Source organism: Sphaerodactylus townsendi, linkage group LG04 (genome assembly GCF_021028975.2).
Source record: "Sphaerodactylus townsendi isolate TG3544 linkage group LG04, MPM_Stown_v2.3, whole genome shotgun sequence".
Lineage (NCBI taxonomy): Eukaryota > Metazoa > Chordata > Lepidosauria > Squamata > Sphaerodactylidae > Sphaerodactylus > Sphaerodactylus townsendi.
The window spans coordinates 140,052,503-140,076,692 of record NC_059428.1 but is presented as its reverse complement, the minus strand read 5'-3'; the positions used below and the strand labels follow the sequence as shown (position 1 = coordinate 140,076,692).

The following is a 24,190-nucleotide window of genomic DNA, read 5'->3' as shown; positions in this document are numbered from 1 at the left end:
CTTCCCTCGATCTAGACACTATACTCTTATTAATTTAGCCCAGAATTGCATTGGCCTTCATGGCTGCCACATCACACTGCTGACTCACTTTCCACAGGTTGGGAAATATCTGGAGATCTGGGCAGTGGAGTCTGAGGAGGTCGGGGGTTTGGGGAGGGGAGAAACTTCTATGGGGTTTGACACCAAAGATTCCACCTTCCAAAGCAGCCATTTTCTTCAAGGTGAACTGATTTCAGTTTTTAGGCCCAGGAGAACCATTGAAGACAAATGCAAGGCATGAGAGGACACTGTTTGCAATCCCAGAGGGCAGGACCAAAATTTTGTTAATATAGAACTTTGCGTTTCTATTGCAAGTGTATTCAAGCAATCAGGCCAAACTAAAGAAACCCCCAAGAGCAAACCTACCCAAGTTTAGTTAGCCCGCAAAAAAAAAAAATTTGCACTGAGCTATGCTTTAAGCAAGTGTGTTGATTTGCAATGATATGTTCAGATTTAAAGTGATCTAAGTGGCCACCATGGCACTTATATTGTTTAAAAGTCATCTGCTGTATTTTTTTGGGTTGATAAAGCTAAGAACTGTATGTAAATAAATTTGGTAAGATTAGAGAATCTGAATAATGAAAATCTCTTTGAATTGTAAATATATTCATATTGTAAAAGATTGAGGAAAAAAACCACAAATCTTGCGTGCGTTCCCAAGTGCGTTCCCATGTTCAGTGCACCCACCCCAGATCAGATATTAGGGTGGATTCACAGTTAGGGGCTACGGCTTCTACGAAAATGCTAGCCACCACTTGGAAACTGGCAATCCCTAACACACGGGCTGTTTCCACATGGGCCAAAAAAGCTGGTAAAAGGACTGTAAAAACATCATTATCGGTGGAGAGTTTGCACGGCCGTCGCTGCAGAAACGATGCGGCAACGCTCCAGCGGGTCCACAACAGTTTATTCGAAAGTCACCAGAACTCTGCAGTCAGCAATTGTGCAAAGCGCCCGCCAGGAATCGGTGCTGAACGCCCGTGACTTCTACTCAGGGGAAAAACGAACGCCGTTTGCAAAGCACAGCCGTGTGAAGCGCTGGGGTACAGCCGATGTGCGACCTGTCTACAGAGCACCCACCTATGCGAACGCTTCGTTGCTGCAGCATTGCCAATAACACCGACAGCACAACGTTGTGATTGGCTGTGCAGAAACGGCCACAGTCTTACATAAAGAGTTTGCTCCAACTCTTCCAAGTTTATAAATGCAACCTTCCTGCTCTTGCAGGAAACCCTCCCTGCTGGAGCTTTGCAATCATTCACATTAAAAACTTGCTTAGTTTGCAAAAAAGAATGAGAGCTGACTGGTTGTGGTGGGTTTTCCGGGCTGTGTGGCCGTGGTCTGGTGGATCTTGTTTTTAACGTTTCGCCGGCATCTGTGGCTGGCATCTTCAGAGGTGTATCACAGAGGAAAGTCTGTTACACACTGTGTCCAGTGAGAAGGGACTGTTTTAGTGGGGTATAAATTGTCATGTCCCCGAGTGGGGAACCAATCAGAAAGTGTTTGGGTGAAACTGATTGGTTCCCGGCCTGGGGACATGACCGGCCTGGGGACATGACCACATTACCCCATATGTCCCTACTAGGCCTCTGCGCTCAGCAGAGGCCAATTTGCTGGTAGTCCCTGGCCCCTCAATGATGCGGCTGGCCTCCACTCGGGCCAGGACTTTTACAGCCCTGGCCCCTGCCTGGTGGAACACTCTTCCTCCAGCTGTCCGGGCCCTGCGGGACCTTGGTGAGTTCCGCAGGGCCTGCAAGACAGAGTTGTTCCGCCGGGCCTTTGGAGTGTCCAGCCGCTGACTGTGTGCCCCCTCCATCCTCCTATGTTTGGGCCTATTACCATCTATGTGACCCATGCTCTTCTCCCCTCCTGGGAGGGTCTAATAGGAATTGCGGGCATTGTTTATTATTTGCTGCATTTTAAATTTAATTTAAATTATTTACAGTCTACTATGTATTTGAAATTGTATGTTGTCAACCGCCCAGAGCCCTTCGGGGATTGGGCGGTATATAAGACTGATAAATAAATAAAAATAAATTTAAAAAAATTTATACCCCACTAAAACAGTTCCTTCTCACTGGACACAATGTGTAACAGACTTCCCTCTGTGATACACCTCTGAAGATGCCAGCCACAGATGCCGGCGAAACGTTAGGAACAAGATCCACCAGACCGCGGCCACACAGCCCGGAAAACCCCCACCACCAGCTGAATCCGGCCGTGAAAGCCTTCGACAATACAATGAGAGCTGAGATTTTTACAAATGTTAGCCCTGTGCCGCCAATAGCACATTCTGAACTTTGCACAGAGTTCTCAGGAAAGAAAGCTGCACAGTCAGTCTTGGAGCACAAATGCCTGTTGTTTGGAGCAAACAGGCAGATGTTCCACTGGAGTAGACGGTCCACTGGTGATGTGCAAAAGGAAAAAAGAGGCTTGCCATCTAGGTCGGTCGTGAACTAGATCCAGGGCTTGTCAGGCAACCTTCAATCTGCTTCAGCGTCATGATTCCGTGTCAGAGAACCATCTGTTGCTGTTTGCAAGACTAATAGTGCCTCAGCATTTGATGATGGCACCCAACCCAGAAATGTGTACTTTGCAAAATGGGAACAAACACCGTTGTTCCCAAACAAGCTGTCAACCCTCATTTGCAAAAGGAGACACGCTAAGGTGGAATGTTTCAAATCCGTTGGCAATGCAGGCGGGGGAAAAACACAAATATTTGATTAAACACCCATTTTTCTTCAGCTCGGATGGTTCATGCAGAACAAAAGACGGTTATTAGTCACACTAGCTCAGTGGTTCTCAACCTGTGGGGCGCGACCCCTTTGGGGGTTGAACGACCCTTTCACAGGGGTCGCCTAAGACTCTCTGTATCAGTGTCCTCCATCTGCAAAATGGATAAATGTTCGGGTTGGGGGTCACCACAACATGAGGAACTGTATTAAAGGGTCGCGGCATTAGGAAGGTTGAGAACCACTGCACTAGCTAGATGCAGAGAGACGGTAGCCTGGCATAAGCCAATCTCATTAGATCTTGGAAGCTACAAAGGGTCAGTACCAGTGCCACGCACGCCGGTGCACCTCCTGCTAGGCTGCTTCAAGTTCTGCGCACTACTGCTGAGAGGAGGGGCAAAAATCACGTGGCAAAATCACCAATTAGTAACCCCCTCTCGGCACATACAAATACTTAGTAACCTACTCTCGGGAACCTGTGAGAACCTGCTGGATCCCACCTCTGGTCAGTACTTGAATGGATATCACCAAGGAAAGCTCTGCAGAGGACCAGCAATGGCCAACCACGTCTGCTTCTCACTTGCCTCGAAAAGCCCTTTACTGGGGTCACCATCAGTTGGAAGCTAAGCAGCGTCACTGCTTGGATGGGAGACCACCAAGGAAGGCTCTGCAGAGGCAAACCACCTCTGCTTCTCATTTGCCTTGAAAAGCCTTTTGCTGTGGTCACTGTTAGTTGGTTGCAACTTGATAGCACTGACATGTGCAGGGGAAGGCTACCTGAGTGATGGACCTTTTCACAATGGTGTGGATGTATCTCAGACTGTTGACCGCTTTAGCCATTTAAAATACATTGCTATGACCTCAGCTGTGAGTATGAGGCTGATTGTAGACCTGCTTGTTTTATTTATTTGTTTAATTAATTTTCACCCCCACTTTCCCTCTTCTAGGGAAGCCAGGGCAACCATGGGGAAAACAAAGTTCCTTGTGGTAAGTGTATGGTGACCAGATGTCCCGCTTTTAGCGGACAGTCCCGCCTTAAAACAATTTGTCCCGCGTCCCGCAGGTTTTTTGAACCGTCCCAATTTTTGGAAGGCTGCCGCACTACCTTCTGCAGCGCGCCCCAGAAGGTAGTGCGACAGCCTCCCGCGCACGCGGCCGCAGGAGCGCACTGCTTTCTGGGGCGCTCCTGTGGCTGCGCGCTTATGCGGCCGCCCGGGTCCCGGTTTACAAAGGTGACAATCTGGTCACCTTACAAGCGTAAAGTGAGACAAATTGGAACAAAAATAACTTTGAGGTCTGAACTGGAATTGTCTGGCCAGGAAAGGGATCTGCGGAGGGGGTCATAGTGGAAAATTCCATGAAAATATAAAGGCAGCGTTTGTTAGCAGTGAAAAAGGCAAACTTTGCGCTGGGAATTATTAGGAAAAAAGAATGAAAATATAAACAACCAATAGCAGAATGCTCCAGAATATATAGATCTACGGCGTAGCTTCTAAGCATTGGGTGTAGCATTGTGATTATTACTGTTGTGGTTGTTGTCGTCATTATCATTGTTGTTGCCCTTATCATTATTCAATTTGTATGCCAATATATTACAAACTGTGAAAACACCAGCTTTATTACCATTTTAAAAATCTCAGACAACAACAAACTAATTAACCTGACATATACTAAATACTACGTCTTAAAGTATCTTGTAAGTATGTTTGAAAAACCAGAAAATTAAATATATATATATATGTGGTTGCCATATCTCAAAAAGGATATTCACAGAGCTAGAAGAAATGGGGAAGATGACTGATTTAATGGTTTCTCCTGCCCTTCTTCCAAAGAGCTCCTGGCAGCTTACAGTATTCTTTCATCCTCATATACACCCTGCGAGGGAGGCTGCATTGCAAAGAGAGATGGGCCCAAGTTCGCACAACAAGAGAAGACTTGACCTGGCTCTTTAACCACTAGGCAACCCTGGCAATCTAAACAAGCAAAGCATTGAAACACCCTCCCTTATGAGAAAAGGCTAAAAAGGGGAGGGGCTTTTCTGCTTAGAAAATGATAATTAAAGGGGAAGGGGGCTTAATAAGAAGTTTATAAAATTAGGCATGGGATGGAGAAAGCAGCGGGAGAATACTTCTCCCCCTCCCGTGATATTAGAACTTGGGGGCATCCAGTTAAGTGGATGATAAATCCAGCGCAATCAAAAAGGAAGGCCTGGAATTACCTGCGGGATTCACTCCTGCAGGGTTTACCCACCCGTCCTTCTGGTTTTAAAAAGTGATTGGATAGACATATGGAGGATGGGTCCATCGATCACTGCTTGCCAGAAGAACCAGATTCAATCCTTCTGAACAGTGGGGAGGGGCACAAAAACCACTTTGCCCACTAGTGGACCCTGCTTGTAGACCCAGTGACCGCAGCGGCCCAATGAATTCCAGATAGACGGCCCAAACAAAGTGGAAACAGGTATGTGTTTTTGTGGTTTTCTTGACTATTCGAAGGTCTGATCGGAATGCAAGGTGAATAAATAGCTTTTCCTTCAGCAAGGGAGTGTCTTGTTGATCACTTCCCACTGCACAAAACGGGCAAACAAATTAGGACTCAAGAGCAATGCTCCACTTTTTAATGCTTCTCTAGATCAACAAACATAATAACCTGAGTACTCAATATGTATGCAGACGAGGCTCTCTAAGAAACCTCAGGGCAAGCTGATACCAGACCAGTCTTGATCTTAATGGAGGAAACCCCATCAAGTCACGGCCTCCTCTGTCTACCCCACTACCCCTCCACTAGGGTTACCAACTCCAGATTAAGCAATTTCTGGAGATTTGGTGTCAGAAGGTTGGCATTTGGGAAGAGGAGAAAGAGTTTGGATGCTCCTTTCCCTTCCTCTCTCCACAACAGGCACCTTGTGAGGCAGGTGGGGCTGAGAGAGTTCTGAAGAACTGTGACTAGCCCAGGGGTCTGCAACCTGCGGCTCTCCAGATGTTCATGGACTACAATCCCCATCAGCCCTGCTACTTGGCCATGCTGGCAAGGGCTAATGGGAATTGTAGTCCGTGAACATCTGGAGAGCCGTAGGTTGCAGACCCCTGGACTAGCCCAAGGTCACCCAGCAGGAATGTAGGAGTGCAGAAACACATCTGGTTCACCAGATAAGCCTCTGCCACCGTAGGAGTGTGGAAATACATCTGATCCACCAGATAAACCTCTGTAGGAGTGGGGAATCAAACCCAGTTCTCCAGATTAGAATACACCTGCTCTTAACCACTACACCACACTGGCTCTCAACGCGATGTAAAGCCATAGAGTCCACCCTCTGCATTCGCTCTAGGTCCGTGGTGGTGAACCTTTGGCACTCCAGATGTTATGGACTACAATTCCCATCAGCCCCTGCCAGGTCTGTCTAGGTCTTCTGTTTCTCAGTGGTGGCCCCAGGACTATGGAAAGATCTCCCCCTTGAGGTGCAGCAAGAGTATTCTTTAGATGCATTTTGAAAACTAGTAAAGATGCACCTATTTTCTCCTGGCCTTTGGTGAAGAGACAGTTTCCCTATCCTGGTAACAGGAAGTTTTAAATAGGTTTTATGAATTTTTAAACATTTTTTAATGAATTTTAACATTTTGTGGATTTTGATAGGTTTTAATGAGTTTATTGGATTTTAAAGAAGTTGTATTGTTATATAATGTAGTTGTTTTTAGGCTGGTTGATATTTTATGACTTGTAAGACCTCTGGGTATAGGGCGGGCTACAAATACATACAAATAAATACATCACCTCTATGGTATACCATAGAGACCACCTCCACAAAGTGGCGCCCAGTAGAACTGATCCCTTGGACTTCTGGGAGAAACAGAGAAACTGCCAGAAGGGTGGCAAACCCATCCCTTGCTGGGAAGGAAGTGTGAAAATCCTACACCGGCACGTCCTGGTCGACTCCCTGCAGGTATCAACTAGACAAGCCCAGTTCTGATTTCAAAACTCCTTTGCCAAAGGCCATCCGAGTGAGCCTGCCGCTGCAAGAACCAGCTTTCCAGAGGGGCCTCTTAGAAGCTGCTGGTTTACAGACCCCGTCAAAACAAGACAGGAATGCCGTTTGGGAAAAGGAATGGTGCAACTATTTCAAAACGGCTTCCGCCAGTCATTCGAGAGCTATTCACAGGATATTGCTTCCAGAGCGATTGAGCCAGGCCAGGGGGGGAGAGACTTTGCATAAAACGCTGGAAGCTACATTGCGGGTTCCCGGGCTTCAAAAGGGTCAAGCATTAAACACTCCGCACAACTTCATCTCTCCATGGACTCGAGTGGCTCGTTCAGCTCCTGGAATTTCCTGGAATAAACAGCCGAGCGAACCACTGCTTTCTCAGAGAGGCTGGGCTGTTCCAGCTAAATCTCTTCGGAGGTTTGTTAACTCAAGTATGTTAAACCTCACCCCCACCCCAGCAAGATCTCTCTCCCAGCATCCCTCAGAAAATATGGACGGCTGCACTGGAGGCAAGTGTTTTTAAGGGAGCCTCTGTGGCTGACTGGAAGAGCCTCTGCTTGGCATGCCAAAGGTCGTAGGTTTGATCCCTGACATCTCCAGTTTCAAAAGGACTAAGCAGAAGATGATCTAAAAGACCACAACTTGAGACTCTGGAAGCCAGTCTGAGGACACAATATTGGCCTCAGTAGACAAAGGGTCTGATTCATGTATGCTCCTAGCACAGGGGTCTGCAACCTGCGGCTCTCCAGATGTTCATGGACTACAATTCCCATCAGCCCCTGCCAGCATGGCCAATTGGGAATTGTAGTCCATGAACATCTGGAGAGCCGCAGGTTGCAGACCGTCTAGCAGAAGCTATCAGGGGGAAATGGCACCAGGGGACAATACCTACCCCAGGTGCCCCCCTGTGCCCCCCCACGTTCAGGGATGGGGTTGGGGCAGGGGGGCTCAGACCGGCCACAGCACCTATCCAAGTCTCCCCCTTGAGCTGCCCCCCCCCCCCGTCCTCCCTGCAGGCCTCCTCCTGGGGAGGGCAGAAGTGGGCCTACAGGGAGGCGGGGGAGCAGGGTGCTGTGGTGAGTCGGCACCGGGAAGGACGGGGTGGGGGCGATTTTGTTGTTTTGCTCCTGGAGTCATGTGACACACCCCATCCCCATGAGATGAAATGTGAGGCCTTGGGCAAATACAGATGTTTCTTGCCCTGACCCCCTTCCCCAAGCACACCACTACCCCCTCACGCCCACCCCCCATTGCTACACACTGATGTGCCGGAGCCAGCAATCTTTTCCATACAGGCCAACATTTTTCGAAAGAAACCAGGTAAATGTGTTTTGTTTGATGCTGGATGGGAATCCACATTCTCCAGATGCTTCCAGCGAGCCTGTTGAGCTCCTCAGATGTTCCGCGATTAGGGGCAGGGGAATGTGGTATCCCAAGGCATGCTCCAGGAGTATTTCCGTTTCCAAAGTGTGTTCTAGGAAAGCCCAAGAATCCTAAGAAGCCCGTTTGGGGGCTCCGCAGTGAGGAAACGGAGAAGCCCCAAATGATGCAATGCCACAGGGCTCATGCAGAGGCACAGATGGAGTGGGACCGACCAGCCATCATTCCACACCCACCCACCCACTTCTCCAGGCCAATCCGACCAAACCTCACCCTTTGGCAAGACCTCTCCAGAGAATAGAGTCAGGTCTCTTCTTTGTAAAGCAGGGGAGGCAAGAGACTCAGCTCTGCCCTGTGGGATCCATCGCCAGTTCTGCTTCCCAGGTGAGCCCTTTAATCTCCGGGGCTCTGATCTCTATTTTCTCATTCCTGCCCTCTTTTGTCTGGGTGATTGGCACTCCGTCTCGCTCCTGGGCACGGCTGATGAGAGGCAAGCTGGGGAGGGGAGGAGTCCTCGATATCCCCGTCTCTCTCTTTCTAAAAATTCTCCTTGTGCAACTTGCTCCCACCTTTGGGTGCACCGAACGTTCATGGCTCAGCCCAGTGAAACTCCAGTGACAGCGTAAACTTCCGTGAACACTTTCCCAGGCTCTTTAGAGTCCTCAGGGCCTCCTGGAACGGAGGCGGGTTGAAGAAATCACTGCTGACGTCGGAACCGGGGCCTTATTGGCACCTCGGCTGACCTAGGCTCAACGTTGGCAAGACCTGAACTCAACCGATTTGCTCCAATTGCAGAAAACTCCACAGCTGTTGGCTGGGCAGCCACGGTTGCAACTTCCTAGAGCTCTTAGGGCACAGGTGTTAAACTCGCGGGCCTCCAGATGTAATGGACTACATTTCCCATCATCCCCTGCTAGAATCATGCTGGCAGGGGATTGTGGGAACTGTAGTCCATTACATCTGGAGGGCCGTGAGTTTGACACCTATGTCTTAGGGGTTTGCACCGTCCGGCTGTTGCCAACCACATTACAGTGGGTTATATCCACACTGCAGGAGGCAACATCAGGGGTCTTCTTGTTGGAGGGGGCACGGGGACATTGGGAAGGGGAGACGCCCAACTGGGGAATCAGGGCAATATGTATTAACTGAGCCCGGGAAAGAGCGAGCATTAAATTGTTGGCGATGTTGGCTGTTTAAATGTGCAAGGATCCACCTATGCAATGAATATGCTCCTCTTCCTCCTCCTCCCTCTATTTAATGACAAGGAGGCCACCAAAACTAGGTCACTCACAGAGGAGATGGAGTGGATCGGCTTGAGGGACTCCCTCAAGTATGCAGACAAATACAAACTCCCCCCACCACTCCCCGATTTTTAATCCACCCTCTTTCCAAACAAAACATGCAAACACAAACACCATCTACGCATCATATATTCACTTCCAACTACCTCATCTTTGATTAAAAGTTATCTCTGGGTTCATGCATATATAATTAAAACATTAATTCAATGGTTATTTCCTAAGTGAATTCTAATAGTTACAATCTAGTGTTGTCTTTAGGTTTCAAATCCTGTCACGACTTCTCTATTTGAATAGGTTTTCAAAAGATATTCCGTAAAAGGTTTCAGTTTTCTTTTTAAAAAAGTGTTCAAACTATTCTCCCTTAACAATGTCGTCAATTTCGCCATTTCTGAATATTCTGTAACTTTCATAATCCAGTCCTCTTTTGTTGGTATCTTATTAACTCTCCATTTTTGTGAATATAAAGTTCTGGCTGCAGGTGTCATACACATAAACAAAGCTCTACGTCACTTAGCAAAGTCCTCCTCCATAATGCCCAACAAAAAAGCCTCAGTTATTTTTGAAATGGCTATCTTCAGAATCTTCTGTAGTTCCTTAAGTATCAGATCCCAAAAAGTCTTGGCCGCTTTACACATCCACCACATACGGAAGACCCCTCTTGCTATTGACACTTCCAACTTCTATTAGACACACTTTGGCCCCTTCTGCACATGCAGAAATAATGCACTCCCAATCCACTTCACAGCTGGATTTCACTGTGCAGAAGAGCAGAATCCACTTGCAAACAATTGTGAAAGTGGATTGAAAGTGCGTTATTCTGCATGTGTGGAAGGGGCCTTTGTTACATTTTTGCTATCTCGCTTTTTAGACAGTTCCACAAACCTTTCTCAATTAACCCCCCCCCCCATTAACCCCCCAGATCCTCTCAGTGTACCCCTCTATGCTTCAAGAAAAGAGAGAGCAGCTGAGAAAATTGGAAATGTTGAGAATCCCTTTGCTCAGACTGTTGAGAGCTTAGAGAATACTGGTGTGGGGGGGGGTCATGGGGGATCAAGTGCCATTTCCAAAACTGTATTCTCTCCCGTCCTCTCTCTCCCCCATGATCTCTCTCAAGACTCCAGCCTGTCACTGGCTCAATCAAGTATGATACTAGTCCTATTCAAAACTCAAAGTTTTCCATGTGCTCTTGATTCTTTTTTCCTCCATGTAATCCACCTGTTACATTCAAAGCTCCACTTAATTCACAAGGCAAAGCCAGCATGGGATAGTGGTTAGAGCACAGGTGTCAAACTCCCGGCCCTCCAGATGTTATGGACTACACTTCCCATCATCCCCTGCCAGCACCATGCTGGCAGGGAATGATGGGAACTGTAGTCCACAACATCTGGAGGGCCACGAGTTTGACACTTATGGGTTAGAGCGTTGGACCAGAATCTGGCAGGCCTGGGTTGGAATCCCCACACAGCCTTGGAAACGCACCTGTGGCTTGCCACTCTCTCGGCCTAACCTACTTCGCAGGGTTGTTGTGAAGATAAAATGGAGAAGAGAACTATGTAAGCTGCCTTTGGGTCCCTGTTGGGGGAAAAGGCAAATATAAATAAAGTAAATAAATAAAAAGGGATGTACGTCCACTTGGCGACAGCTGCCAGAGCAACCATACAAAGCGGTGGGGGAGGGGCGTTTACTGGTCTTGGCACTGGTTTGGTTGCCAAGGATAGATGGTGGGTTCTGACTTGCTTTGGGTTCCTCACCCTCAATGAAAGATGTCTGGAAGAGGAGAGGAGAAGGCTGTAAGACTCTTCAGGTCTCCTTTGGGGGAAAAGGTTGAATGTAAGTGAAGTAAATGGGTGGTTTGCTTCATACTGCCGTCTCCTTTTGGGTGGAAAGATTTGCAGAAAAGGTTGGTAATGCAAACAGACATGGATATCCAGGCTTGCTTCCAAGCAAGCTGTTCCCTCCACCAATTCTGCATGAACACACTGAGTTCTACTCAGAAACGTCTTTTTCCCATCCCCTCTCATCAGGCGGTGTGAAAATCTGGGCCTCCTCTGTGGCTGCACCAACAAATCTTGACAGTCTCCCTCACTCGAGGCCTATCGCGAGGCAGGCGAGTCCGATTTGCTTCAGCAAGGCTGTTGCTGAAAGTAATTCAGGTGCGGTTATCCAATAAGTACAAGGACAGCGTTGCTTGTTATTTATTTGTGTGCTGGCTGCAATTCTTGCAACCTTGTGGGAATATTTTTGCAAGCGCGTTAATTAAGAATTGGGCCGAGCTCATTTGAACATCGCTTGCTGCTTTAATAACGTCGTTTGCTGCTCCGAGCTCAGAGGAGCAAGTTATAAAGGATCAAAAAATAAATAGTGGCCTTCTGTTTGGAAACTAGGCTGTGCCCCTCCAATCAGCATTTGTGTGTTGTGTTCTTAACAGCATGCTGTGCGGAAATGGGCCTTTTCAGTTCAGATTTGAGAGGAAACTCTGAGATGGAAATTCCATGGGTGAAACTGTCCCAACTCAGTTGGGTCAGCTGGACATGCATTCTCTGCTATGTGGTCTTCTCTCTTCAGCAAGCAGGCCTCAATGGTGGGCCCTTTTGGAGCAGCAGTGGCATAGTGGTTAAGAGCAGGTGTACTCTGATCTGGAGGAACCGGGTTTGATTCCCTGCTCTGCCGTCTGAGCTGTGGAGGCTTATCTGGGGAATTCAGATTCGCCTGTGCACTCACACACACGCCAGCTGGGTGACCTTGGGCTAGTCATAGTTCTTCGGAGCTCTGTCAGCCCCCCCTACCTCACAGGGTGTTTGTTGTGAGGGTGGGAAGGAAAAGGAGATTGTAAGCCCCTTTGGGTCTATTTACAGGAGAGAACTCTTCTTCTACTTCTTCTTTCCAGTGATGCCTCTGAAACTCTAGAGTTCCATCCCTTACAATGTCCATTTGGGCTCTTCTCAGTTACTTTTAGAAGACTAGTACACGCAAACACATGACACTGCCTTCTACCAGATCGGCCCTTGGTCCATCAAGGCCAGAATTATCTACCCAGACTGGTGTCATGCCCTTGGACTGTTCAGTCACAAGACTCTGCATTCAGTTGATTTCTTTATTATGAAACAGCATCAGGAATAAGCACGATGGCCAGAACTAAAGCATAAGCAACAAAGCACCCTCCATTACACCCCGCATCACGCCCCACGTCACATCACCCCACCACAACAACCAGCTCCCAAGGGGGAATGGCACCCCACCAGTCCCACGGACCCAGAGGCAAGGCAGTCTCCCCCACGGTCAAAACAACCTGCATTCCCTACTACTGACGGATCTGCAATAGCAGGTGTCCAATGAGCTGACAAGGCATTGCCTGAGAAGCAAAGAGGAAAAACATAAGCACAGCAAGGAGGGAGAATGGGAAGAGAAGGGTTCCCACATCCTGGGCAGGAGGCAGAAGACATGGCAGGGTCAAACAGGGGCTGATCATGACAACTAGCAGCTGCTTTGCAAAGTCCCAGGTAGACTTACACAACACCTACTATCTGATTCTTTTAACGGAAGATGCCACGGATTGAACCAGCAGCCTTCTGTGTGCCATGTGTGAACATATGAAGCTGCCTCATACTGAATCAGCCCAACACAGTCAGTATTGTCTACTCAACCGGCAGCAGCTCTCCAGAGTCTCGGGCTGAGGTCTTTCACATCACCTATTACCTGTTACCTTTAACTGGAGACGTTGCTGGGGATTGAACCGGGGACCAGCAGTGGCGTAGGAGGTTAAGAGCTCGTGTATCTAATCTGGAGGAACTGGGTTTGATTCCCAGCTCTGCCGCTTGAGCTGTGGAGGCTTCTCTGGGGAATTCAGATTAGCCTGTGCACTCCCACACACGCCAGCTGGGTGACCTTGGGCTAGTCACAGTTCTTCGGAGCTCTCTCAGCCCCACCTACCTCACAGGGTGTTTGTTGTGAGGGGGGAAGGGCATTATAAGCCCCTTTGAGTCTCCTGCAGGAGAGAAAGGGGGGATATAAATCCAAACTCCCCCTCCTCCTCCTCCTCCTCCTTCTTCTTCTTCTTCTTCTTCTTCTTCCCAGGCGGATGCTCCCTTCCCAACAGCAGAAAGCAGCTTTTCCCAGGGGGTGCTAGGATTGGACTGTTGTTGTGTTAGTTCTGTTGACTCTGGCTGAGGACTCAATCTTTATACCCTGGATGTTGGATACATCATCAAGATTAAATCTGCGTCTGCTTTCTTTTTTAAAAAATCTGCAACTGTGATATTACAGCTGCTGTTTTCTGCCATTGCCAGCTTCTATATTTTGTGCTTTAGAACAGCCTCGTCGTAAATTGTAGTGTTTTCTTAATTGCCGTGAGAATATTTCCAAAAGGTGGTTTGTGTAATTTTGAAATGACTGGAAGAGGGGTGGGCAGCTGGGGCACCCAGATGTGTGGGGTAACTGGCAGGGTGGGGGGGAGTCAGGCAGAGGCGTACCAGGGGTAAATGTCGCCCGGAGACAAATTGTCTCCGGGACGCCCCCAGGCTCTGCCCCCCCACCTCCAAGCTCCACCCCCAGATGCCACCAGGCTCCACCCCCACTGCCCTCAACCCCGCCCATGTCACCATGGACATGGGCCAGGTCTAGGGTGCCCCCCTCCCAGACTCTGTCTGCCAGCTGGGCTCCCAGCCGGCACCCTGCAGTCTCTTCTGACCTCCCCTCTGGGTAGGCCAGAAGAGACTGCAGTCCCGGCCTCAGAGACTTGCTTTTATAAGCACTGAGGCCGTGGGTGGGGCTTGGGGAGCAGGAAGGGGTGGGACTTCAGACTAGCTTGTGCACTCCCACACACGCCAGCTGGGTGACCTTGGGCTAGTCACCGTTCTTCGGAGCTCTCTCAGCCCCACCTGCCTCACAGGATGTTTGTTGTGAGTGGGGAAGGGAAAGGAGTTTGTAAGCCCCTTTGAGTCTTCTTACAGGAGAGAAAGGGGGGGGGGATATAAATCCAACTCTTCTTCTTCTCCCTTTGAATTACTCTGGTTGTACTTTCTCTCTGTGTGTATTTTTGCTTCCCAGGCAATTCCTTATCAGCCCATTGGACACCTGGTGTTGTAGATCTTGCAGTATTGTGGGATGTTGGCTGTTTTGACCCCAGCGGAGGCTGCCTTGTGTCTGGACTACAGAGACTGGTTGGGTGCCATCCCCCTTGGGAACCAGCAGTCAGGGGTGGTACTGTGTGACATGGGAGCATGACAAGGGGTATAACGGAGGGCGCTTTGTTGCTTATGCTTTAGTTCTGGCAATGTTTATTCCTGATGCTGTTTCATAATAAAGAAATCATCAGAAGACAGAGTCTCATTACTGAACAGTCCGGGGGCACGACACCTTTCCTTTCATTTAGGCAGCAGACCAAAACACGCTTTCCCCCCCAGGCCTTCTGATTAGGGGGGTTTATCTGGGTGATGGACTGTGACGTGTGGCAATCCCGTGGGGGTTTTTAAAGCAAAACGGCATCTAGTGGCGGTGGCCATTGCCTGCTTCTGTCAAGCTACCCTGGACTTCCTTGCTGGTCACCAGTCCAAGTATTAACCAGGCCTGACACTGCTTAGCTTTTGGTGAGGCCGAGGCCCCTTCCGCACATGCAGGATAACGCACTTTCAATCCACTTTCGCAGTTGTTTGCAAGTGGATTCTGCTCTTCCGCACAGTGAAATCCAGCTGTGAAGTGGATTGGAAGTGCATTATTTCTGCATGTGCAGAAGGGGCCAAAGTGTGTCTAATAGAAGTTGGAAGCGTCAATAGCCAGAGGGGTCTTCCATATGTGGTGGGTGTGTAAAGAGGCCAAGCCTTTTTTGGGGGGGATCTGATACTTAAGGAACTACAGAAGATTCTGAAGATAGCCATTTCAAAAATAACTGAGGCTTTTTTTGTTGGGCATTATGGAGGAGGACTTTGCTAAGTGATGTAGAGCTCTGTTTATGTGTATGACACCTGCAGCAAGAACTTTATATTCACAAAAATGGAGAGATAATAAGATACCAACAAAAGAGGACTGGATTATGAAAGTTACAGAATATTCAGAAATGGCGAAATTGATGACATTATTAAGAGAGAATAGTTTGAACACTTTTTTTTTTAGAAAACTGAAACCTTTTACGGAATATCTTTTGAAAACCTATTCAAATAGAGAAGTCAAATCCAGCTGCAAAGTGCATTGGAAGTGGATTGAAAGTGCCTTATTCTGCTTGTGCGGAAAGGGCCTTAGGGACAAGAAGAGGTGGTTTCCCATTGCCTGCTACTGCATAGCAACTCTGTGGACTTCCTTGGTCGTCTCCCATCTGAAGACTAATCCGGAGCCACTTGGCTCAGGTTCTGAGATCTCAAGAGATCGGGCTAGTCCTTGTTGATGGCTTACCCATTTTTTAATGGTCTGATTCTGCTTCACAGCCATACAGGAAGAATAGTTTTTATATGACTTAGGCTACTAACGGTTTGTGTATTAAAATGACTTGTAGGGGTTCCTCGTGGCTTGATTTCGCATCGGGACGATGTTTTAGTTGCAAGCCGCCTTGAGCAGGGCTCTGAAAAGCTTGGAAAAAATAGAAAATAAATAAAGCCCTGCTTAAGAAGAGCTAAGTCTGCTGATTCCAAGGGACTCACACTGGAATATCTCTGCATAGGACTGCACAGTAAACCTCCCAAGAGAGTTTGCACAATTGTGCCGAGAGGGGGTTACTAATTGGTGATTTTGCCACGTGATTTTTGCCTTAGTTACGCCCCTCCTCTCAGCAGTAGCGCGCAGAACGAAGCAGTCTAGCAGGAGGTGCACCGGCATGCGTGGCAGCCTGCGCCTGTGTGCACTCGTTTCCCGCCCAAGGACCGGCAAAGCGGCTGCGTCCTTGCCACAACCCCGCCCAGGAATGCCCGGTCACGCCCCCGTCGTGCCCCGCCCAGCCCCATTGGCGCTACACCACAGTTTGAATCCCACCACCATGGGAACCTGTTACTAAAATTTTTGGATCCCACCACTGAGTGGATGCATATCTGTTGTATATTCTAGTGGGAATGGCCACCAAATCCCTCCACCCTTGTGTCCTGCTAATGCCAGTCCAACTTCGATCTCCTTCTTGCTTGCCCTAAAATCATTTTGCTTGGGGCGGGAGAGTGCGTGACTAGATAGATCTCTGCAGGAAAAGCTGGTCTGCCCTTGTAAACCCCCTGCCCTATTCTCTCTCCCCCTCCCACCATCTCCCATCTTTGGACATGTCCCTTTCTCTTCAAGGGAGACCGATTCATCCACACTGAACAAGAGTGCCTCTGAGCATGAGCAAAGCAACTACAGTTTCCTTCTGCAACCAGGGAAAAGAGCAAAACAGTCAAATTGACCTCAGCACTTCTAAAAGAATCCTCTTCCGATGCCAGTGTCCCTAAAAGGACAGACTGGGAGGAGGGAGGCTTTTAAACCCTTTGCAGCTGACATTTGCTATTTGAGCACAACTCTTAAACTTTACAGCGATCCTTGGTTTTTGCTGTCGCTTGCCTGTCGAAACAGCGTCGCACCAAGCAAAAGGCAGAACGAGAAAACCATTCATTCGCCCACACTGCTTCCCTCTCCTTAATTTTGAATTACTACTTGAATTACGAAAAGAGCTCAAGGCATTTCCTCCAAAATTACCTGCACAAAAGGTGTGCCCCAAAAGCTCACCCAGGCACTCTGGCAGTCTCACACACAATATCCACCTGCAAATGGGTTCCTGTGCAGTTCTCAGAGCGGATCTGCATGCGTGTTGTGCTGGTCTTGTGAACTGTTCAGTCAGTGCTCCGACAGCGACACAAAATCCGTAGGAAATGGGTTTAGTGCAGTGATGGCGAACCTATGGCACGGGTGCCAGAGGTGGCACTCGGAGCCCTCTCTGTGGGCACGCACAAACAGAGTTCATCATATGGGGGGCGGAAAATCACACACACACACACACACACACACACACACACATATCTAGGCTGGCCTGGGCCACTGAGCACGATGTGCGCGCACCGCAGTGAGCAGGGGGGACTCAGCTAATGGGCCTGGTGCCTGTGCTCTGGGTGGCTGCTGCCAAGGGGCGGGGGGGGGCGCAGAGGAGGCAGAGATGCTAGAGAGGCACAGAGCGGTGCGCACGGGACTTGCTGGAGGCTAGAGCAGACTGGCCCCTGCTCGAGCGGGTGGGGCGGAGGAAGAGGGAGCCAACCAGTTTTTTCTAAACTAAAACCTCAGGATTCAGGTTAAATTGCCGGGTTGGCACTTTGGGATAAATAAGTGGGGTCTGGGTTGCAATTTGGGCACTCGGTCTCAAAAAGGTTCGCCACCACTGGTTTAGTGGGTCAGTAGCCTGTTCCTAGGGGCTCCCGATGCAAAACCTCACACAGAATCTTGTCATATGGCAAGGCAGTCCGAAAGTGTGCCAACTTGTCTCTTCCCAAGATCCCCACCCAGAGAAATCTTCTAAACTCGCCGGGGTCTGCAACCTGCAGCTCTCCAGATGTTCATGGACTACAATTCTCATGGACTACAATTGGCCATGATGGCAGGGGCTGATGGGAATTGTAGTCCATGGACATCTGGAGAGCCACAGGTTGCAGACCCTACTGAGGAATGGGGAAACATCACCCTAGCCGACTTCAACATGGACTGCCGGAGCTAGCCTCAAACCCTTCCTTAAACTGGAGCAGACTTACACATTGCATTTCCTATAATCCCACAAGAGACACCCTCTGCCATATTATTTATTTCTTTATCATCCGGCCGGCGCTTCTCACACGCAGACGCTTAAAAACCATTTGCACAGTAAATCTTAAAACCAGTTCCTAAAAGCCACTACACGATTAATATTCGACATATTCGATACAAGAAAATACAGTAATAAAAAGCATTGAACAGGCCACCTTGCCGGACCGTGCTCTATGAAATGGGGCAGAGAAAGGTATGCTTTACAGTCTCACGTCTAGATTAATCGTCAATCAGTTTTGTTGCTGCGTTTTAGAATTCCGAAAGGAAGAGGGCATATTTTATGCTGTAGAGGATTGTTTTTCAGCTCTGTGTTCATACTCTGGGAATCGGAGCACATGGCACTAGAAATGCCACGTCTGAATTAGTCTGTGGTCTCAAAGATGAGCCCCTCAACCTGTCCAAGTCACCTTATATCAGTTTCTCTGGAGGAAATGGCTGATTTAGAGGGTGAAGTTTAGGGTTGGATCCCTGTTGAGACCCCTCCCTGAGCCCAAACCTTGCTCTCCCCAAATCTCCAGGAGTTTAGAATTATAGAGTTGGATGGGACCACAAGGGCCGTCAATGTCCCAACTTGGAGCCTGCAATGCCATGCCAGGGGGCCACTCAGAGGAATGGAAGTGACATTTTTGAGTGCGCTCTGAGTAGTTTTCAAATACCTCCACTGGTAGTGAAGGAAGGAGTTGCTCTAGCACAGGTGTCAAACTCGCAGCCCTCCAGATGTTATGGACTACAGTTCCCATCACCCCCTGCCAGCATGATGCTGGCAGGGGATGATTGGAACTGTAATCCATAACATCTGGAGGGCCACGAGTTTGACACATATGCACGAGTTCAGACACATCACATTTCCAGGGGATTAGAGCAGGAGAGGTTATTTGTGTGCAGGTGAAATATATAATGCACGGATCCCCTTCAAACGTCCCAGAATGGAGACCAGCCATTTTTTTTTTAGCAAGACAAGCCCATCAGAACCGAGGCAAATGAGAAAATGTACAAGGGCAGGGAAACATCTTTGCTCAATATAATGGCAATCCCATTTGGGCCCACTAGAGGGAAGCCGGGAGTTAATGAATTTTTAAAAAATGTTTCAACCGATCCCTCTTAACCCTTTGGGGGCCAAATCCCAAGCCCCAAAAGCCGCTCGTTTGCACAATAAAAGTTTCTTTTTTAAGAAAAGAAAAAGTTACTCACAAGCACTTTCTCACAATATCACGATGATAGCTGGTCGCTTTTTAAACCGGGGGGAGAAAACAAACCGGGGGGGAGAGGGAGCGGCGCAAAATCAGACTTCAACCCCCAAATATAAATCTATCCTTTCTCAAATGGAGAAATCATTTAAGGTTCCCTCTTGCGGGGCTCCTCCGGCCCCCATCCACAAATGGCAACTGTATTGCGGAGGGGGGGGGGGTGAAAGGTGAACCCCAAGAGAGCTGCAGGAAGCCTTCCCGCCTCGCCCTTTTGCAGAGGAGGCGATTCTTTGGTTTGAACGGATTTGTCCCAAACTTCCTTCCAGGGAAAAAAGCTCCATTCTTCCTCTCTCCCCCCCCCCCTTTTTTTCTTTGTTCGCAAAGTACTTTTCTGGTGAGGCTCCTTGCCTTCTCCCCCTCTTCCTCCAGCCTCCCTTTTGGCAAAGCCAATGATCCCCCCCCCCAGCAGCCCCCCCGTCCCCCCCAGCCCCCTCCCCCGGCTGTGGCCACTCACCAGTGGGGCTGGAGCGGAGGCGACGGCAGGGTACTGCGGCTGGCGCTGGGGAGCCCGTCTGGAAGCAGCACGGAATGATGTCAGAAGCCAAACTGGGTGTGGAAAGAAAAAAAAATATGATTTTTTTTTTCAAAAGCGCCTCTCCAGCAGCTGCAGGGAAGGGCGGAGGGGAAGAGACTTTGGGGAGGGTTCCCCCGAGGTCAGCCAGCTCACCCCCCTCTCAAACCCACTTTCTTTGCCTCCGGCGCGACTGGAGGGAGAGACCAATTTTGAATTTCTCCCGCCCTCCGACCCATCCCCCCCCCCCCGCGCCAAACCGTTCTCCCGATGTGCCCCCCCCGGGGGGGGGGGGAGGTTTTGGGGAAGGGGGGTTTTTTCCCATGGTGAGACCAAGGCCCCCCCCCCCCCCCCCCGCCGTTTCCACGGCCCCCTTTCCCATCTTGGTCCAGGGAAAGGAAGTTTAATGTCTGTGAAAACTTTCTAGCTGAGGTTGATCATTAACTGGGACAAAACAGGCTGCTACGGCAGGGATAAATTTGTGCAGAGTCACAAGGCTGTGTGAGGTGGTTTCAGGGGGTCACCGTGTTGGTCTGCACTAGAACAGGTAGGCTCAAGTCCAGGACCACCCCCAAAAAATATTGGGGGGGGGGGGTATAAGCTTTCGAGAGTCAAAGGACCTTGCACTTAGCGTTTTCTGCACAGCTGTAGGGTCTCCCCTCATTTACAAGCAGGGGGGCGCCCAGCTGCTCCCCCCCACCATTTTGTCTGACCCCTGATTCTCTTGCTTCCCCTCCCCACCCTTCCCCCTAGGATGGGTGGGCCATGACCAAATGCCAGACCTGCTCTCTTCACCCTAACCCTATCCCTTCCCTCCTCCCCCAGGGTGGACCATGGCACAATGCCAAACCCCCTTTCCTCTCCTTACCCTTTGCCCCCTCCCCCTCCCTCACTTTCCCAACCTCTCCCCCCAGGGTGAGTGGGCAACAGCCAGATGATGGCCCCAGACCCCTCCCTAACCCTCTCCTCCTGCTTCCAGGCTCAGGTGGTTGTTTGTCACCTGTTCCTTAATTTCAAGAAAAAGCAAAATGGTCATTCCTTCTACCCATCATTCTTGGGATAGATTGAAAGTTCTTAAATTAAAAAAAAACACCTAGAAAAAGGCTCTGTTGATCTCCTGAAATCGCTGGTGGCTGAAGTGGAAAAGCTGAAGGAAGCGAAATGCATATCATTGTGCTCCACTTTGCCTGCTCAAACGGAGGTGGTGGGTGGGTGGGGGGGGGGATTGCGCTTTGTTGTCTCTTGGAAACCACGGGGCTTCTCTGAACTGCAGCGCAGTCCATCCTAAAGCAGGGGATACAGGTGTGCAATGGAGAATCTGATCCGGAGGTTAGGGACGCTTGATCCAAAGAAACCAAAGATGTGCAAAAATCCAAACATAAGAACATAAGAGAGAGCCTGCTGGATCAGACCAGAGTCCATCTAGTCCAGCTGCTACTCGCAGTGGCCCACCAGATGCCTCTGGGAGCTCACATGCAGGATGTGAAAGCAATGGCCTTCTGCTGCTGCTGCTGCTCCCGAGCACCTGGTCTGCTAAGGCATTTGCAATCTGAGATCAAGGAGGATCAAGATTGGTAGCCATAGATCGACTTCTCCTCCATCAATCTGTCCAAGCCCTTTTTAAAGCTATCTAGGTTAGTGGCCATCACCACCTCCTGTGGCAGCATATTCCAAACACCAATCACACGTTGCATGAATGAGTGTTTCCTTTTATTAGTCCTAATTCTTCCCCCCAGCATTTTCAATGAATGCCCCCTGGTTCTAGTATTGTGAGAAAGAGAGAAAAATTTCTCTCTGTCAACATTTTCTACCCCATGCAAACCTTCCTTAGGTGGTAGCTGATGAAGGGAGCTTTGACTCTCAAAAGGTTATACCTCCCAACTCCCCAAATCTTGTGCTTCTGGACTCAAATTAGATTCCCCCACCCCCATTTCTTCCTCTGCCCCTGAGCTTTGTGAATGGTATTTTCTGAACTTTAATGGGCCACATAAATATCTGGCTTTTCCTTTTTTTAAAAAAAAAGGTTCTTGACCAAAGAGACCTTTAAAAAAAAAAGCAAAAGAGAAGGAGATAATGTTTTATGGAAATGCTCTAGTATTTTCCATTTCTGAAAGGGAAATATAAATTTCTTTTAACACCCCTCCCCGCACCTCTGCCCTGGATCCCTCCTCAAGGACAATTGTGGGTAGACTTTGTGCATGAAACAGGCATTTAAAACACAGGTGTCAAACTTGCAACCCTCCAGATGTTATGGACTACCGTTCCCATCATCCCCTGCCAGCATGTTATGGACTACAGTTCCCATCATCCCCTGCCAGCATGTTATGGACTACAGTCCCCATCATTCCCTGCCCTGCCAGCAGTAGTCCATAACATCTGGAGGGCCGCAAGTTTGACACCTATGATTTCAAACAAACAAAACTGTCAGCAAAATCCCTCTTTTTGCAAACCTGCACTCTGGACATATTGCAACAAATAAAAATGATTGTGCCAAATTAAAAAAAGGAGATAAAGATCTTTCTGTAATGAGCGTTAAGAACTAAAAGAGATTTTGCGCAGGGCTTTTGATCTCTGAGAGTTACTTGGCCTCCCACCCCGCAGGGTGTGGCCACTCGTCTGGGTATGTGTTTGGTTGGAGGCCGACAGTTTGGAAGCTGAATTGTAGCTGTAGTTGCCACCCGCCTGGAGGAACAAAAGCAGTGCTACCTTTTTAATAAATACTTAATGGGGCGTTGTGGGTTTTCCGGGTTGTATGGCTGTGTTCCAGCAGCATTTTCTCTTGACGTTTCGCCTGCATCTGTGGCTGGCAGCTTCAAATGGCAGCCACAGATGCAAGTGAAACATCAGGGGAAAATGCTACTGGAACACGGCGATACAACCCAGAAAACCCACAACACCCTAGTGATTCCGCCCGTGAAAGCCTTCGACAACTTCATGGAGTGTTTGTGCCAGGACAGGGGCTCTCAACCTTCTTTGGACCTGTGGGGACATTTGGAACTCTGACATTCCATTGCCAACGCAACCACAACATGGCTGCCGCAGGAGGCGGGGCCAGCCACAAAATGATTTCCACAGCTTAACTTCAGTCACTTCGCTGCTGCCAAATCTGCAAAGCCAATCAAATCGCCACAAATCGCAAAAACTGTACCTGGCCTCGCCCACTTTCCGAAATACTGGGCAGACACCAGAAAAGGTGTTGGTGGGAGACATAGCGCCCCCAGGCACCATGTTGGGGACTCCTGTACCAGACGTTGTTATTTAGCTCCATGCCTTGAAAAACATCAGCTGTCCTTTTCTATACATTTAGCCACATTTCAAGTGATGTGATGTCAATTCTCCAGGCTGTTGGCTATCACTTTACAAATGACCACTGCATTTTTAATGTCCTCCATTTTATCCTCACAACAACCCTGTATGGTAGATCATGCTGAGAGTGTGTGACTGACTCAAGACCATCCAACAAGATTTCATGGAAAAATGAGGATTTGTGCCTGGGTCTACCAGATACTTTTCTGGCCATGGCACCTTGCTGGTTAGAAAATTAGTCTTGTTCACATGAAGATGCATCTAGTACAGTGATGGCGAACCTTTTCCAGACCGAGTGCCCAAATTGCAACCCAAAACCCACTTATTTATTGCAAAGTGCCAACACGGCAATTTAACCTGAATACTGAGGTTTTAGTTTAGAAAAAACAGTTGGCTCTGAGGCGTGCGTTACTCAGGAGTAAGCTTGGTGGTAGTCGGTGGCTTTGCTTTGAAGCAACCGTGCAACTCTTCCAATGGGTGAATCACGACCCTAGGAGGGTTTACTCAGAAGCAAGCCCCATTGCCAGCAACTGAGCTTACTCCCAGGTAAAGGATCACGCTTTAGTTCTTTGCATGAAAATCAGTGGGGTTTAACAGCGCTTAACAGGGTTACCTACACTGCTTCCCCAAAACTAGGTCTTAGGTTTAATGCTAATAATCGAGCCCAGCGGCCCAGGCCAGCCTAGATGTGGGGGGGGGGGGCACTCTGTTTGCACGTGCCCACAGAGAGGGCTCTGAGTGCCACCTCTGGCACCCGTGCCATAGGTTCGCCACCACTGATCTAGTACATGCACACCTTTTTGGTGGCACAAAGTAACAGGTGACTGTACCTAGACGTAGAAGCTGCAGATTCACACATCTCCACACATTTTATCACTGGAATGTTTTATATCTGTTAGTTGCCTTGAACATGAGAGAGAGAGAGAGAGAGAGAGAGAGAGAGAGAGAGAGAGAGAGAG

At 48.9% G+C, this 24,190-nt stretch overlaps 1 protein-coding gene across 2 annotated transcripts in view; it reads right to left on the bottom strand.

The window, feature by feature from the left end:
* EMP2 (epithelial membrane protein 2) overlaps positions 1-20,171 on the bottom strand; it is a 102,725-nt gene extending 82,554 nt beyond the window's left edge. Inside the window, exons 1-2 of one of the 2 annotated variants that reach the window (XM_048494444.1) lie at positions 20,099-20,171; positions 19,869-19,960 (exon numbers count right to left, since the gene is read on the bottom strand). The gene's annotated coding sequence lies outside the window, so the exon portion shown is untranslated. Of the gene's footprint in view, positions 1-19,358; positions 19,671-19,868; positions 19,961-20,098 lie in introns of those variants that run through there. The other variant, XM_048494445.1, reaches the window with a different exon arrangement.
* Between the last annotated feature and the right edge of the window lie 4,019 nt (positions 20,172-24,190).